Source organism: Gallinula chloropus (assembly GCF_964237585.1).
Source record: "Gallinula chloropus genome assembly, chromosome: 6".
NCBI lineage: Eukaryota > Metazoa > Chordata > Aves > Gruiformes > Rallidae > Gallinula > Gallinula chloropus.
In genome coordinates, this window is record NC_140091.1 from 12,080,998 (window position 1) to 12,096,675 (window position 15,678).

Consider the following 15,678-nt stretch of genomic DNA (forward strand, 5'->3'; position numbering starts at 1 on the left):
GACTTTGTTTTCCCTTGTGTAAATATCTGGGAAGCGCAGCTAATGTTCTGTGCAGAGCCAAGGCAATTACAGCCCTCGGCGCAGCCCTGCAGCTCCCCCAGCCCCCTCATGCAAATCCGCCCCGGCCGTGCCCCACGTACAGGGAGCAAATGGCATTAAACCACCATGTGAAGGGTGGCCAGCACAGCCCACAGCCTTTGGCCACCCACTGCAGGGCTGGAGGTGCTCTTGGGGCTGGCCCTGGGCAGCCCCATATCATACACCTATGTGGGGTTCCCCTTCAAGCTGTGCCAAGGTCACTCTTCCAGCTGTGCTGGGTGCTGCAGCTGTGCAGAGGCGATTTCCCAGCTGTGCCTGGGGATGCCTCTCCAGCTTTCCAAGGGTGGGAGGGGGCTCCAGCTGTGCAGGGCTGCCTCTTCCCGCTGCTCAAAGATAGCCCAGGCGGCCCCCAAAATGCAGGGGAAGAGACCCACAACCCCACACAGAGGGGGTACAGCCCCAGACCACCCTCCTACAGGCAGGAGCATGGCTGCTGCTCCCTTCTGGGGGTGCTCCTTGCTGTTAATGAGGGCGGGTGCACCCAGGTCCCCCAGCCCACGCCAGGCTGTGGAGCCTGGGCGGCGGCGGTGTCTTCCGGGCCCCGGCCCCTCGACGACAGGCAGCCCCGAATCAGCTTCATTAAGAGCCATTGATCTGTTTCCTGCTTAATATATTTTTCATTTCCAAATGTTTTTTTCCAGGCAACACAGCATTTGCAGCTTGTACCAATTAAGGCAGCAGCACAGAATGAGCGCTGCAGCCCATTAATTAAACTTATAGGGGGAGATTAAGTGCCCACTCCATTCTCCCTGGCAGGTCTCTCCAAGCAACAGGCGTACTGGGGACGGGAGCAAGGCTGAGCAAGGCTGAGCACTGCTGAGCTGGTGCCTGCCCTCTCCCTCCCCGCCGTGCTCAGCACCAGTCCCTGACCCATGGGTGCTCACCCTGGGCACAGTGCAGGCTGCGGCATCACCTGCAGGAGGGAAGTGGGGGGTGCCAGGGTCTCATGTGGGTGGTCTCTCCAGGCTCCACTCAGAGAGGGGATGCTGAGCTTGGTACCTGTGTGTTGGTGCATCCATTTGAGGACAGGGATCAGCAGGGGCACACCTGCAGTGTCCTCTGTGGCTCATGCTGGTGAAGGAGCTCCAACACCCACTGTGCTGCCATGCTTCCCAGTGGATTCTCTTCCTGCAAGGGGATGGGCAAGAGGACAGGGGTGAGGGGTCCCCAGCTGCCTGCACTGCCTCTGGTGAGCTGGCTGTGGGCACAGCTCTATCCTGCTGCCGCACAGCAGGTCAGGGTACCAGCTGTGGGCTTCATCAGGTGGAGCTTGGGCTTGTGGCAGCCCCTCGCATCCCACCGGCAGCAGCAGGTGTCCACACTGTGCTGGTTCCCTCCAGGAGAAATACACTGATGGGAGACCCTGGCTCTGGGCACGTCACTGCAGAGCAGCTGGTTCTTGTGCTGTCACACACTGTTGCCATGGAAATAATCACACTGTCACATGCTGACATCCTCCCACCCAGGGCACCTGGTACCGGATGGCCCTGCCGGCACCTGCTTTGGGGCTGGCAGTGCTGGTGGGACAGCGACCCTCAGCCCTGCAGCGGGAGGGGGAGCAGCAGGAACTGTGCAGGCACAGCAGGGGCAGGTGTCTGGGTGCAGGCATCCCACCCTGTTGTCGAGGTGTTTTGTTGATGAGTCCTCCAGCCACTAATTTGTACAAATGATGGAAAGATGGAGCCATGCCCAAAGCCTGGAGCCTGGCCTGAACCGCGTGCCAGACGCAGAGCCACTTTCCCCTGGCATGGGATGGCAAAGAAATAGGAACGGTGCGGAAAGCAGAGACCAAACAGGGAGATGCTGAGCTCAGCAAAACAACAGAGGGTTCAGCTAGGGTCATGTCAAAGAACCATGAGGGGAACCGCTGCGTACCCCACACCAGCCCTGTACAACAGACCTGCTGCCGCCTCTTTGGGCAGGAGCAGCGCCTGGCAGGCCTGGGCAGCAGCGCTGACAGAGCAGCACTGATTTCTCACCAGTATTTCACTTATTGCTACATGACATTTTGATTAAAAACTTGTTTTATGAGGAATTAAGAGGGCACAGTAGATGGATTAAAAACCCACTCATGGACAGATTCCCTAAACGGTCTTGTTAATGGGGAGGCGTCAGGGAAGGGCCGTGCCAAGGAGAGGCCCTGGGGACCAGAACGATTTACTGTTTGTACCAACAGGCAAAGTGAGGATGCAGAAACTTTGCTGGCGTGAGGCAGCCCTGGGAAATAATGAGGAGGAAGAAGACAGTTTGCTGCAGCATCACAGCCTGAGGTGCTGTGGTGAGCACAGCAGAGCAAGGGGTGACACCAGGGAGGTGTTTAGGTGGGGGTTTAAGGAGAAATGAACTGTCCTCCTTCCTAAAATGCATATTAAGGCAGCTCTGTGGACAGGGCACCTTCACCCCTGAGTTTTCTATTTCTCCTAGGCAGCAGTGGATGGTCCAGTGGGAAAACAGCCCCTATACCTGCTTTCAGAGCCCCAGGTTGCCTTCTGCTCACTCCACACCACTGAGAAGGCAGGGCAAATCAGGCTGTGCTGGCCTGGCTGGGGTTAGCCCAGGGCGTGAGGGCACCTGCAGCTGGCTGTGGGCCTGGAGAAAATCCAGCCTTGTGACCCCCCTGCCCAGGGGTTGCTGGGATGTGTGTCGGGGGCTTCAGGCTGGGGTGAAGCAGGGCGAGGAGGGCAGGGTTCAGCCCCATCCCGCGTGGGGCACCCACCAGCTGGGTCCCCAGCACCAGGCTGGACCAGGGGTGTTGGGGGCAGGACCAGCCTCCCCTGCCTGCACCAGCGCCAACACTGGTACTGGTACCAGCACCCAGCACAGCGGCAGCCACTGCATGACTCGCTGTGTCCCTGCCTCGTTGCTTTTAATTTAGCAGTTGCTAGAGAAACTAAGAGTTGCAGTTTGGGGAGCATCTGCATTTTAATTAGTAATTACCAGCAGCACTGCTCCAGCCCAGCTGTTGCCTGCAGGGTCCCTGCTGCTTCTCAGGGGGCTGCCCGTGCTGGGGCAATGTCAGGGTCATGGCACTGCACCTGCCTCATGCCTGGGGTCCCCAGATGGTGCCCTGGTGTGGGTGCTGCTGTGGTGCCCTGACTAGGGTGCTGCTTGGTGCCCTTGGAGCCCCTACTCTCAGCAGGTGAGCAGAGGGTTTAGCACCGAGGCCGACAGCAGCAAAGGTGACCTGTTGAGCAGGACTCCATGTGAATGCTCTGGGAGTGGTCCCCAGTGCCCTGGCTGCAGCCCCCAGGGAGAGGAACAACTCTGTGACATCTGTGGGCACAGCTGGTTTGGCTCGTGCCACCATGGGTCCCTCCCTGCCACCTCCCCTGGCAGCAGCCCCTACTAATGTCTGCACTCATCTCTGCTCCTCCACCTGATTAATTCCTCGAGTGGCTTCCTAAATGCTGCCACGATGTCTGGAGCAGGGAGACCTGCGTGTCCCCCCTGCCTGGAAGCAGCTCACTTGGGAGAAAGCCTGAGGGAGAGTCCTCTGGCGCTGCCATGACCTTCCCTGGCTCCCATTTGGGGTGATGCCTGCCATCCCCATGCCCACCCTCTGCCCCACACTGGGTTCCCTCCTGCAAGTCCTGCTGTGTGCACCTCACAACTGTGGGACCCACAGGGTGGGGGCAGGGGCTGAGGGCAGGACACCCCCTGCTAATCCCCACTCCCCGGCTCACTGGGCCAGCGGTTCATTTTAACAAGGCTTTTAGGCTTAAGTGCTGCTTGGCGTGACTGGGAGAAATTGATATTTTGAGAATGAGCTAGCGAGGGGCCATGAATAATTCACGCTGGGGCGGTTCCGTTCCCATAAACAGGCTGCTAAAAAAACCAAACCCAGAGCTTAACAAAGAAACCAATTCCCATCCTGCACAGCCCCGGACCCTGGATCAGCCTTCGCTCAATCTTTCATCTCCAAAAAGGGGCTCTCACACTGTGGTGGCACCAGCAAGGGGTGATGGCCCCCGTGCCCTTTCTGGAGCACCCACTCCACATGCCAGGGTGGGCAGCACAGCCCAGGGGGTCTTCTGGGGTCACTGGTGTCTATGGCACCAGGGCCGTGGGAGCCAGGAGTCAGCAGCATGTCACCAGCAGCACCAGCCCCTGTTTGACCTCTTTATTTTGTTGGGCCCCTCATTAAGGGCTACCCTTCAGGGTGGGGGGCAGCACGCATTGCCATGGCAACAGGACAAGCAGGTAAAGCGTGTCTCCCCAGGGTGGCTCTGGGGACAGGGAAGGGACACCTCCAACCCCGGGTCTGGCAGCAGAGGACGTGACCTGGATGGGGGTTCAGGAAGAGACGCTGGGGAGGGAACCTGGGCACAAATTCTGCTGTTCCTCCAAGGTGGTCCCCATGGAGGCCTGCATCCCCCAGGAGTTGGAGGGGACAGGCTTCCTTTACGCACATGGTGAGGATGAGCACCCAGGAGAACACAGAGCTGCTAGTCTGGAGCATAGCACTGGCACAGGGATGCTGGGTTTGCACTGGCCATGAATAAACTTAGGCTGGAAAATAGAAGCAGGGTCCTCATTGCCAGAGCAGCCAGTGCCAGTGCAGCCCTGAGATGAGACTGCCCAGGGCACAAGCCCAGGACAGGCTGGAGATGGAGCCAAGCTGCAAGTGCAGATGGATGGGTGCTTGGTGGGATCCCAGCTCTGTGAGCCCTTCCTCCTGGTGTGCCTGCCCTACGCAAGTGAGGCTCTGGCATCTGTCCAGCGAGACCCTTGTCCTCTGCACTGTGGCTGAGGAACCTCCCATGAAACCCTGGAGCATCCCTCGCCTGCTCTGGTGCAGCTGAGAAGGCTGGGACCCCCTTCCCTCCCAGTGGTGACAGGACCAGGTCACCTGTTACTCCCTTCCCTTCCCGGAGCCGGGAAGTGCCTCTGCAGTCCTGCTCCCAGCGCCGAGCTGGCAGCCCGCGCGTGCCGGAGCCGCTGCGTGGCGACAGCAGCGTCTGTTTGCTGCCACTGAGGATCTCTCTCTCTCCGGCTGCTCATTACTGGATGCCTTCCAAGTGACGGGGCTGGATGACTCTACTCTGGCTGGTTTCACAGCAAGAGCCCGCATCAGCAAAGGGCTCGGTGGCTGCCCCACCGCAGCTCTGCCAGGGAACGGGGCCACCAGCGCTGGAGGCTGCCCAGGTTTGCACAGGGATCCTGGAGCATCATGACAAAGAGTGAACATGGGACCAGAGCTGAGCCGGCACGACCACAACCGCCAGCACCGAGAGCCACCTGGAAGGTGGCTCAAGAAGAGAGCTGCCCCCACTCTCCGGCCTGCAGGAGAGGTGGATGCCACACAACCCAGCCGTCCCCTGTCCCTGTGCTGGCACAGCAGCTGCACTGGGTCACCCTGACAGCGCTGCCCTTCTCACAGCTGCTGGTCCTGTCTCACTTCCAGCTGGGGCAAACAGGGACCAGGATGCTGATGGCTTGAGGAGGGTGTGTGAGATAAGGGAGGCTGTGGCCAGCACTGAGGCCTGGGGATGCACAGCAAGGGATGAGAGGGACAGTGTGGGCATCATCCCTGTAGCCACAGGCACAGCCACAGGTACCTGTAGCTGTGGCTACAGCTGGGACTTTGCAGCCCTTCTTCCAGCCAAGCTGGGCTGGCAGTACCCGGGCAGAGACTACACCTCCCCCAGGCTGGACATGCTATGAGCAGGCAAAGGAAGGGCCCAGCCCTCCAGCAGCAATTCACACCCCGTGGATAAGGACTCCAAAGGGGGTTGAGGCACAGGACAGGAACGTGGGGAGGTGACATGGCAGCTTATCCCCGGGGAGTGGGGCAGGACCCTCGTGCCGGTGCCTTGGCACGGAGCCGTGTGGCGATTAGCGGGGAAGAGCCCTGCAGCCCTGGCGCTGCGCAGGGAGAATTAGCGGTAATAAGTCACGATCATCCCCTGATGACGAGCACTTAATGTGTGCCGGTTCTGCTATCAAAGTGCCTCTTAAACCCCAATCGCCCTGTCAATAGTGATGGCAGTAGCTGATGGATCCCCGGCCGCCCGGCCAGGTCGCTCCCAGCATGCCACAGGCGGGAGTATCGATTTCCCACAACTGCGAAGAGGCAAATATTTGAAAAGTGATAAATAAGGGGAGCTGCCGGCTCGGCTGTGCGCGTCAGCACCCGGGATTAAGGCAACAAGGTGAGACTGCCCAATTAAATCCCAATGAAAATGGCTGCAAATTCAATTTTTCCCCTGCCCGTATCTATCCTGAGGGCTGAGGGGGGCTGATAACGCGGGGTTCATCGATTGGCAGTGCCGGGAAGAAATCTCTCTGTATTCAATTAGTTGGGAAAACACAGGGGGTGGTGCGGGGAGCAGGGCTGGGGCTACGCGCCCTGGTCATGCTCAGCGTGAGGAGGCACCCAGTGCCATCTGTGAGTGACCACAGGGCTGCCAGGCACGGTAGTGATGGCACCCATGGGTGCCCACACTGCAGAGATGAGGGAGAAATGCCATGCATTGGTGTTTCTCTGGGTTTGCAACCTTTGGGGGTCATTTAGGGTCTAGGTCCCCAACAGCATCTGGAGAACATTGCAGCAGCTGTGCTGGGGAATTAAACATCCTGCTTCATCCCCAGCAGTGATGGTGACTAACAGGGAACAGCTTGTGTGAAACTCCCCATGTCCCCGAGCAGTTCCTGGCCCACGCTGACCTGCATGGAGTAGGGTTGGCCCCAGCAGGGATGAGGCTGTGGGTGCCCAGCAGGTCCCGACTGGGTGGGAAGCCAGGACGTGGGTGCTGGGGTCTGCAGCTCCCCATCAGCCCTTTCCTCCAGGGCTCCAGCGCAGAGGGATGACCCTGCCGGGATGAACAGCCATTACGTCTCATTGCCTTGGAAACCGAGCAGCAGCTCTGAGAAGCCTCTCCACCTCTTCCTTCTCCTCCTCCTCCAAGCTGAACCCCACGGGAAGGGGCTGGGGGATTTGGGAGTTTGGGGCTGCCCAGGTTGTGCTGTCGGGCGCAGGCATGGGGGCGAGCTGCCTGTGCCAGCTGCCTGCTGCCCTGCTTAGTTCCTCTTCCCCGGGTGCAGAGAGAAGTACATTAAAGCACATTGTGCTCAAATTAGTGTGAACAACGTGTGGGGGAGTGGAGTGGGGGTGGGGGTAGAGGGGTGGGCGCTGCTCTGTCTCCACACTGGGGCACAGGGTGAAGATAAAGGTTCTAGCCAGTCCCTGCTGCAGTGGACAAGAGGGTTGTGGTGATAGGTGAGGAAAAGGCTCCCCAGCCCCAGAGCACGGCCGTCAGCCTCGCTGGGCTGTGGAGATGGAGCTGCTGGGGCCTCGGAGAGTAAGCACCAGCATCTCTGGGGGTCAACACTATCCCATCTGTCCCTCTGCCTCCCCTGGCGTGGCAGTCTGCGCTCCCTGTGCCCTGGCAAGGACAGGAGCCCCAAGAACAGGAATGGGGGGCTGGGGGTAGCAGGACGGGGACTGTTGGGACAGAGGGATCCAAGGCGAGGGTCTCCTCAAATCTCCAGCACAGCCATCCTCTGTGGCACAACAAAACCCCTGTGTGGGGCACAGCCTACACCCTGGGGCCGGGCAGCAACCCTTATTCTGCTCCCCTGGGGAACCGGGGCCGTTGCGAGGGCTGGGATGGGGCTGCTGCCCTGGCAGGGCAGGGAAGGCAGGACGAGGTTGAGAAGCGCTGGGGCTGCTCCGCCCCCGGGGAAGGTGCTTTTGCCAGCTGCGGGCACAGCTGGGACCAGCTGCCGCGCTGCCTGGTGCACAGCGCGGGCTGCCAGCGGGCCGAGCTGGGGCTGCGCGCCCGAGCGTGAGGCGCAGCGCAGTGGTGCGGGAGGGAGAGCATCCTCCTCCCGGGGCAGCCCGGGCGGGCCGGCAGCTTCTGCCCCGCCGGCTCCGGAGCTGGCACGGAGAGGGCCGTGCCCTGCTGCTGGCCTTTCCCTGCGTGACATCCCCGCGCTGTGGGGTGCAGGAGCACAGCCTGCCGGCTGCCGGCTGCACAGCCGAGCCCTGCCTGCAGCCTGCCTGTCTTCCTCCGGGAGCGGGGGCTCACGCAGGGCATCCCTCTGCCCCACGCAGAGCAGCTCCATAACCCCCAAAAGAGCATCCCCATAGTGCCACTCGGGGTACCCCCATGCAGGGCATCCCTACCTGCAGGTTCGCTCTGCACTGAAGCCAGAGCATCTGCGCTGCCGGTTTCCAGCACCCCATGAGCCCGCAGCATCCCCGGCAGAGCGGGATGCCAAACACCCCCTCCCCCCCAAGACTCTGGATGAAGGCTTGGGGTGCACCAGCTGGCTCAGAGGACAGGACCCCCTCACAGTGAGGGTGACAGTGGCCCCGTGCTGACATTGCAGTGGGGCCAATGACACACAGCTGGCGTGTACTGACAGCAGTGGCACTCCACAGGCAGCCCGGACCAGGGGAGAGAGGGGAGTCAAGGCAGGTCTTTGCCTCCTGCTGCAGTTTGCCTCCTTGCCCTCCATCGATGCAGCACCAAGTTGCCTGGTAACCCTCCTCCTCTCCCTTCCTCCTCCCTGCAGACCAGAGATGAATGTCTTAAAAGGTTCAACTGGGCTGCAGGTGGGCAGATGGTGTTTTTAGGGAGTCCTTTGGCCCCAACCCTGGTGCAGGATTGCCCAGCACAGGTGTTAGGGGTCATGATGCAGCAGGGAGCTTGCCCTGGAGCATTGGGGGTGCATAGAGGGGTCCCAGATGGTTCAGACATATCCCTGATACTTGTCCCTGCACACACGCTCCTGCTGAGCCTGCACAGGCAGGCAGAGACCCCCCAGCTGGGCATCCCCCACCCTGGGGTCTGCCTCTCCTGCCTGCACTGTCCCAGAGCGGCTCAATACCCCAAAGCTCCTGGGACCTGGGTTGAAACTTGATATTCTGCCTGCTCCCCTACACACATTGGCAATTAGATCATAATTGTAATATTTGCATATTCATAACAGCTGAAATTAATCGCATTTGCATAATGGTAATGAAAGGGACTTCATTAATTACCGCTTTTTTTCTGGGGATTTTGCATATAAATGGATTCCATTAGGCAGGTTGAGCTGTGGTGGGTGCCGGGGTGGGACACCCTGGGGACCCAGCACCACTGTGGGGACCTGTGGCTCCACTGCCACCCTGCCTGTCCTGCCCCGCGCCGCTGTGCCCTGCAGATGCATTCAGCCGCGGCGTGGGGGCTCTGTGGGTGGCCTCCTGGTTGTGCCCAGTCCCAGTGATTCCCTGTGCCCTGCTGACCCCTCAGCTGCCCGGGTAATCTGTCTCAGACATGGGGGTGTGGGTGGGAGCAAGGATGGGTGCTGGGGCTGCTGCGGTGCTTGCTCAGGGTGTCAGCGAGGCCACTGCGGGTACAGAGGGTCCTTCCTTCAGGCACAGCAGGGACTGGGCTGGCTGTTCAGTACAGCTAGGGAAGCCCCTCCTGCTCTGGGGTGAAGATCCCCCCCTTGATGCCTGGGGAGAGCAGGTGCAAGCAGGTCAGCCTTGCCCCATGTCACCTCTGTCACTGCTGGGCCCCTGCCAGGGCTGTGCCAGCTCTGAGCCCCACAGTGCAGCCCCAGCCTGCCCTGAGCCAGGATCCCTTCTGGCAGGGATGGGGGGCAGGCAGAGGACCTGGCAGGTGGGAGCAGGGCCTTGCTGGCACAGCCATGGCCTCTGGTGTGCTAGAGCCAGGCAGGAGTGGTGCCCTGGCCCGGGGAGCCACCGTGACCTCACGCAGCAGCCCTGGGGTGGCTTTGACCACAGCATGAGCCCACTCAGGGCTGGCAGTCACCCAGCACTGTCCCCTCATCCCTGTTCCGTGTCTCCACTCTCCTCCGGGGCAGCTCACAGCACCTGGAGACCTCTGCCTGGCATTTTGCCCACCAAACTGCTGGATGGAAAAGCCCCAGATGTCCCAGCTGTGATGGCAGGTGAAAGACTAAGAAGGAGCTGCCCACAGCTCAGGGAAATGGGGAAACTGGGAGCAGAGTGTGAGTTGGCCTTCAACAAAGGCAGGTGGGAAAAGTTTTGGCACAGATCTTGGTGGCTGGCAGTCCCAGGAGGTACTGACTGAAGCCAACGGAGACAAAACCAACTCCAAGCAACAGGAGACAGGAGAAAGACAAGGAAGTTGTGGCTTTATTGTCATTCTGTCCATTCCCAAAGGGTGAACACCTTCCTCTGTTTCCCAGCCCTGCGTGTGCTGGTGCCAACAGCATCTGAAACAATAAACACGTCAGGTTTGGGGACACTGGGTCTGAACTGGTGCTGGGGGGTAGTGGCTTTTGGTTTGGTCCCAGCCATGTGCTGCTGTGAGAACAGCCCTGGGCTCCCTGGGAGGATGCTCTGGCCATGGGACACCTCTGCTCTGGTCCAGCACGGGAGAGGCTTCTGCAGGAGATGGAGCTCATTGCTTCTTTATTGATGACTCCTTCCCTCCTGCATGGCTGGGGAAGAGGCCGGCAGAATAAATCAGTGCAAGAGACAGATTATGGCAGCTAAAGACTCCAAATGAGATGATAATTGCTGTGGTAATGACAGTGAAGACCTGATGCTGCCGATAAAGAAACATCTCCGCTACTCTTGGCTAGTGCCCAGCTAGGGGCTTGGCATGGGTGCCTGGCTGGGAATGGCCCCAGGGATGCCATGGCCAGGCAGCGCTGCCCCTCCTGTGTCCACAGCAGGGTCTGGGTGCCAACGGCAGGTGCTGGTCCCTGCTGAATCCCCACAGCAGCAGGGATGGGGATGCTGGGGGCTGGCCGAGGGGACGTGAGGCGGGCGGCCCTGATGGGGCCGTTTGCCTGGTTCTCCCGCCGGCTCCGTGTCAGCTCTAATTAGGCAAACTTCTGTATTCATTGCGAGCCCAGCCAGCGGAGAATTCCACAATTGAATTTTAATGCCCTAAAAACACATTACAATCAGCCTGATTAATTAAGAGATGGCTTAACATGGTGACCGGGCTGCAGAGGGCCATGCTGGGGAGGGGTGCTGTGCAGGTCAGCTCCTGCACCCCACAGCATGGAGCATGGGGCTGGAGTGTACTGGGGCTGGCAGAGATGGGGCTGGTCCCTGAGCCCTGGGGAGCAGCAGGAGGGGATGGGAGCCAGGGCCAGGATATTCCCCAGGGGTGCACAGCCCCTCAGCAGGGGGAGGGCTGAGCCTGGACCTCAGGCACCTTAGCAGCCCTGGCTCAGCTGTCCAGGCAGTGGTGGGAGCATCCCCTTCCCTCCATGGGCCTCACTCATGGCCATCTGTGTGGCCATCAGGGTCCTCGTGAGTGCCCGTTCCCTGTGTGCCTACTACATTCCTGCTCAGGGTACAGGAGCTGACACTCAGCTGGTGGTTTTTTTGCAAACGAAGATGAGCTGGGAGGCTCCTATTAATTTGTCTCTGCAGGGATTCCCCAGGGTGCCAGCAATGCTGGCTGATGTGCTGCCACCTCCCACAAGCCAGCTCTGCCCCACTTCCCAGGCCACTGCTTGCTGTGATGGTGCCCAGCCCAGGTCACGTCCCCATGGATGTGACTCAGGGTGGCCTGGCCAGCCCACTCGAGCACTGTGAGCTGAAGCATCACCATGGGGACCCTTCCCCTGCATCCCACCACCAGCGCGGGGCTTGGGGAGCGATCCCAGCAGAGCCTTACTGGGATGAATTTCACTGGGTACCCCTGGTCAGGACAATGACGAATGGAAAAGGGAGGAATCTGTAACCACGGTGTAAAGGAGAGTTGCAACCAGCAGGACATAAATCAGCGGGAAGCGATAAAGGGAGCCTCTCGCCAGGAGGGGCCAGCAGCAGAGGGAGGGATGGTGACGGCACCGTGAGGCCAAAAGAAATCCTGGCAAGGCAATAAATCCTGCAGCTGCTGGAGCTGCACAGGCACTAATGATCACACAAAACCGCCAGCCACGTTTAACAAACATTTCTGCTCTGTGTTTGAGGAGAAGCGGGACGACATGCCTGAATCATACACGAGTGATGAAGCCATCTATTAATTACTGCCGGGAATGTTAAACAACATCTGCCAGCTCAGTGGGCCCAGGCACCGCCTGCTCCGGCCTCCTCCAAGAGCTGGAGGAGAATTTGGCCTCCTCATTAATTTCTTGTGAAATCTTGGAATAGCAAGAAAATCCCGGCTGGCCGATGGAGATCCAGCCCACCTGCACCAGGAGCCTCGAGGACGTGGGGATGCTCGGTCCCTGCCTCCACTTGGCTCTGCCAGGAGCCATCCCTTTTGATCCTCCCTGATGAAGAACAGCCAGAAACTGGCAAAGGTTGGGCACTTGTTTCTCATAATGTGATGTATAGATTTTCCTTTTACCCCAGTGTTCTTGGAGGCTGTAAGACAGGGAGGCCTAAGAGGGGCTATGTGCTTGTTAAGGCATCGCACAGAAATCTTCGTCAGAGCTTTGGGAGGGGCTGGCACCTTTCCCTGCTTCTCCCACATATTGTCCAGTGCCTGGGACCAGAGGGATGGGGGGCATGGAGGGACAGAGGGGAAACGGGGATGGAGGGAGTGAGGTATAGAGAGGGCGGAGGAGGAAGAAGAAGAGGAGGAGAAAGAGGTTCCCACCATGAGGGGAGGACCCCACAGGACCAGGTCAGGCCCCAGCAATGGCACAGCCCTGCTGCACCCTGTCATCAGCTGTTTGCAACCCTGGCAGGTTTGGTGGGGGGAAACGGGCTGAGCAGCAAAGGTGGCTGTGAAGGGCACAACAGCCTTTGAAGGCAGTAAAGCAGGTGGCTCAGCAGCAGAAAGACACTAATTAACAAATTATCTCTTCACAATATGCAGGGACCGTGGAGAAGGACCTGGCAGGGTGATAGATCCCACCAAGGAGTCCCCAACGGGGCACTGGGGCTGATGCATCCCTTTGGTGCCAAACCCTGGGTGGTGTCCAAGGCCTCAAAAACAGGGAGGTCTGAGAAATTTGGGTCAGATCCTGGGCAAGGAGGAGAGCTGGGGATGCACGTGTAGCTGGGCAGGTCACACCACTCACCAAAGCCTGCCCCAGCATGGGGGAGCTGGGAGGGATGCCCTGGTGGGGGCTGGGGATGACGGGGCAGGGGGCACGGCCATCATGGGGACGTGCTGTCCTGAGGGACACAGTGAGGGCTGATCACTGCTGGCACCTACTGGAGAGGCTTTTCAGCTCCTGGTCCCTTCACACCCAGAGCGGGTGGGTTTGGGGCAGACTGTCTTCGGTGCAAAGCCATGTGATTTAATGCAAGCAAAACTCCTGCAGCTGCCTCTGTGAGATGCTGGGTCACATGTGGGTTATTTTTCACAGCCTTTTTCTCCACACAAAAAGGCTCGGGTGTACTCGCCTATAGAAGCCAAAACCCAGTCATGGCTGCAAAAAATTAGGGTGCTTTAGATGAAACCCCAGGGGGGAGAAGGGATACCCAGGGTGCTCCCTCGCAGCCCCAGCCCCAAATCACCTTGCATGGCTGTGGGGCGTAGGGGGAGTGGGACAGGTCTGAGGGTTCCCACAAGGGAGGTGAGTGACAAGCTCCCGTGGGATGGTGTCACCCAGCCACTCCAGCCCGCAGTACCTCGTCCCTCCTGGTCCCCGGGGTGCCAGCTGAGCTGCCTGGGAGCCTGGGGACAGGTAGTTAAAATACAAAATGTCAATTTAAATTAAAACATAAGGAGAGAGATAAAACCTTCCCTGCAGCACAATGAGCTGGGGGATTTATGGGGTATTGGGAGAACGGGTGCCCCACTGCAGTGGGCTCTGGGGAGGGGCTGGCTCAGCTACTGCTGCTGCTGCCACAGGGCACCCCAAGACACTGTGCCAGGGTGTGGGGGCTACCTGCCATCTCCCTGCCATGACTGTCATCAAGGCCAGAGCCAAGTCTGCACCGAAATGTCAGCTTGCTAATAAAATGTGCAGGAGACACGTTTTCTTCGGGCAAATAAAACTCCTGGACAGCAGCAGAGGTGTTCATCACCCAGATTCCCTCCCATGCCAGTGCTGCTTGGGTCCCCTCCCCACCTCCCTGGGGGGACAAAGGTGCCAGTCTGACCCAGTCCTTGTGCCAGCTCCCCAAACAGCAGGTGCTGGGCACAGGCCCCAGTGCCAGCGTGGTATGTGGCTCTGGAGCCACAAATGGCATGGTGGGGAGTAAATCTACTGTGCCTTGTCAAGGTAAAGTGACAAAACACCAGCCTGCAATGCAGGAACTGCAGTTATAACAAGAGAAAATCAATGTGATATATTACCAGAGATATAAAGACACTCTTAATGCTACAGCATGGAGCTCAGCAGCTTTGCTTGCTGTTGGTGGGGCTGGGTTGCTCTGGGGGCTCCCCACCCCCCTCTCGCTGCCCACTCATGTGCTGGGGCTCAGCTGTGTGTGTATTTGCTGTCCCCCAGCAAAGCTCTCCTGCTCCCACTCACTGCTGCCTGGGCTTTGTCCCTGCCCAGTGCCTGGCATCTGGCTGGGGATGCGGCCAGGACTGCTGGGGCCGGAGCTGTGCACAGCTTTGGTGGGCACACACAGTGCAAGGACCCAGCGAGGCTGCACCCCTGGGTGGGGCAGGGGGCACCCCTGGGAGTTCTCATGCCTGGGCAGCTTTGCTGACCACTCTACTGCCGGTGCTGAGCTTGGCGTGCTCAGACACCTCCTGGAGTGATTGAAGAGGATGACAAAGCCCATGGACCACGGAGCAAGGCTACAGAAGGATGCATGGAAGGTGCAGTGGTCCCTTGGCCTGGCAGCTGCGGGCAGGGAGCTCTGTATGCTGGGGACACATGTGCTGGGGACACGTGCACTGGGGACATGTGTGCTGGACATGTGCTGTTCCCACACAACTGTCCATCGCTGGGCACGGTTTGGATTAGTGCTGAGAAGTTGACTCAAGCTTCTTCTAATTGATTAATCAATAGCTTTAATTGAGTTGAGACTCTTTAACGGATAGCTTAGCCACTGCTTTCCCCTTCGTTGGCACTACCTCAGCGTCCCACCAAAACCCCCTTGCCGGGGCTGATCTGCACCGAGGCAGCGCTGCCCGGGGCTCTGCCAGAGCACCGCACGTTCCCGGGGCTTGCAGGGGGGCCGGGGGCTGCGGAAGAGCCGGGGCGCGGGCGGGCGAGACCCCCCGTTCCGGGCTCAGCCCCGGGCTGGGCAGGACACCTGCGCGGGTGGGATATCCGTGCAGCCTGCGAGCTGTGCCTGGAGGGGCGCCGGGGACACGGGGCTGGTCACAGCTCGGACCCCTCACGCCGGAGATGAACGTCTGAAGGAGGAATAAGCAGGGAGCGTGGAACAAAGAGATGGCGCTTCGCGCGTAACGAGGCGCTGCTGGAGAGCAGCTCCCCGGGAAAGCAATTAGCGCGGCGCTGCGGTGCGCCAGGCCGACACCGGGCACAGGCACCCTTCCCGGGGGAGAACGGCCGCCCCCCGCACGCCGCCGGTCGGCAGCAGCCCCGCCCGTGTCACAGGCAGCGGGGGCGGCCCTGCCCGCTGGGCCCTGGCGTGGGGCCGCTGAGCCACACGGCGCCGTGTCCCTGCGCACCGGCACGGCCACGGGCACACGGCGGAGCAGCCGCCGTGCCCGCGGGCAGAGCGGGGGAGCCGCCGGGGAGGGGCGCAGCTGACGG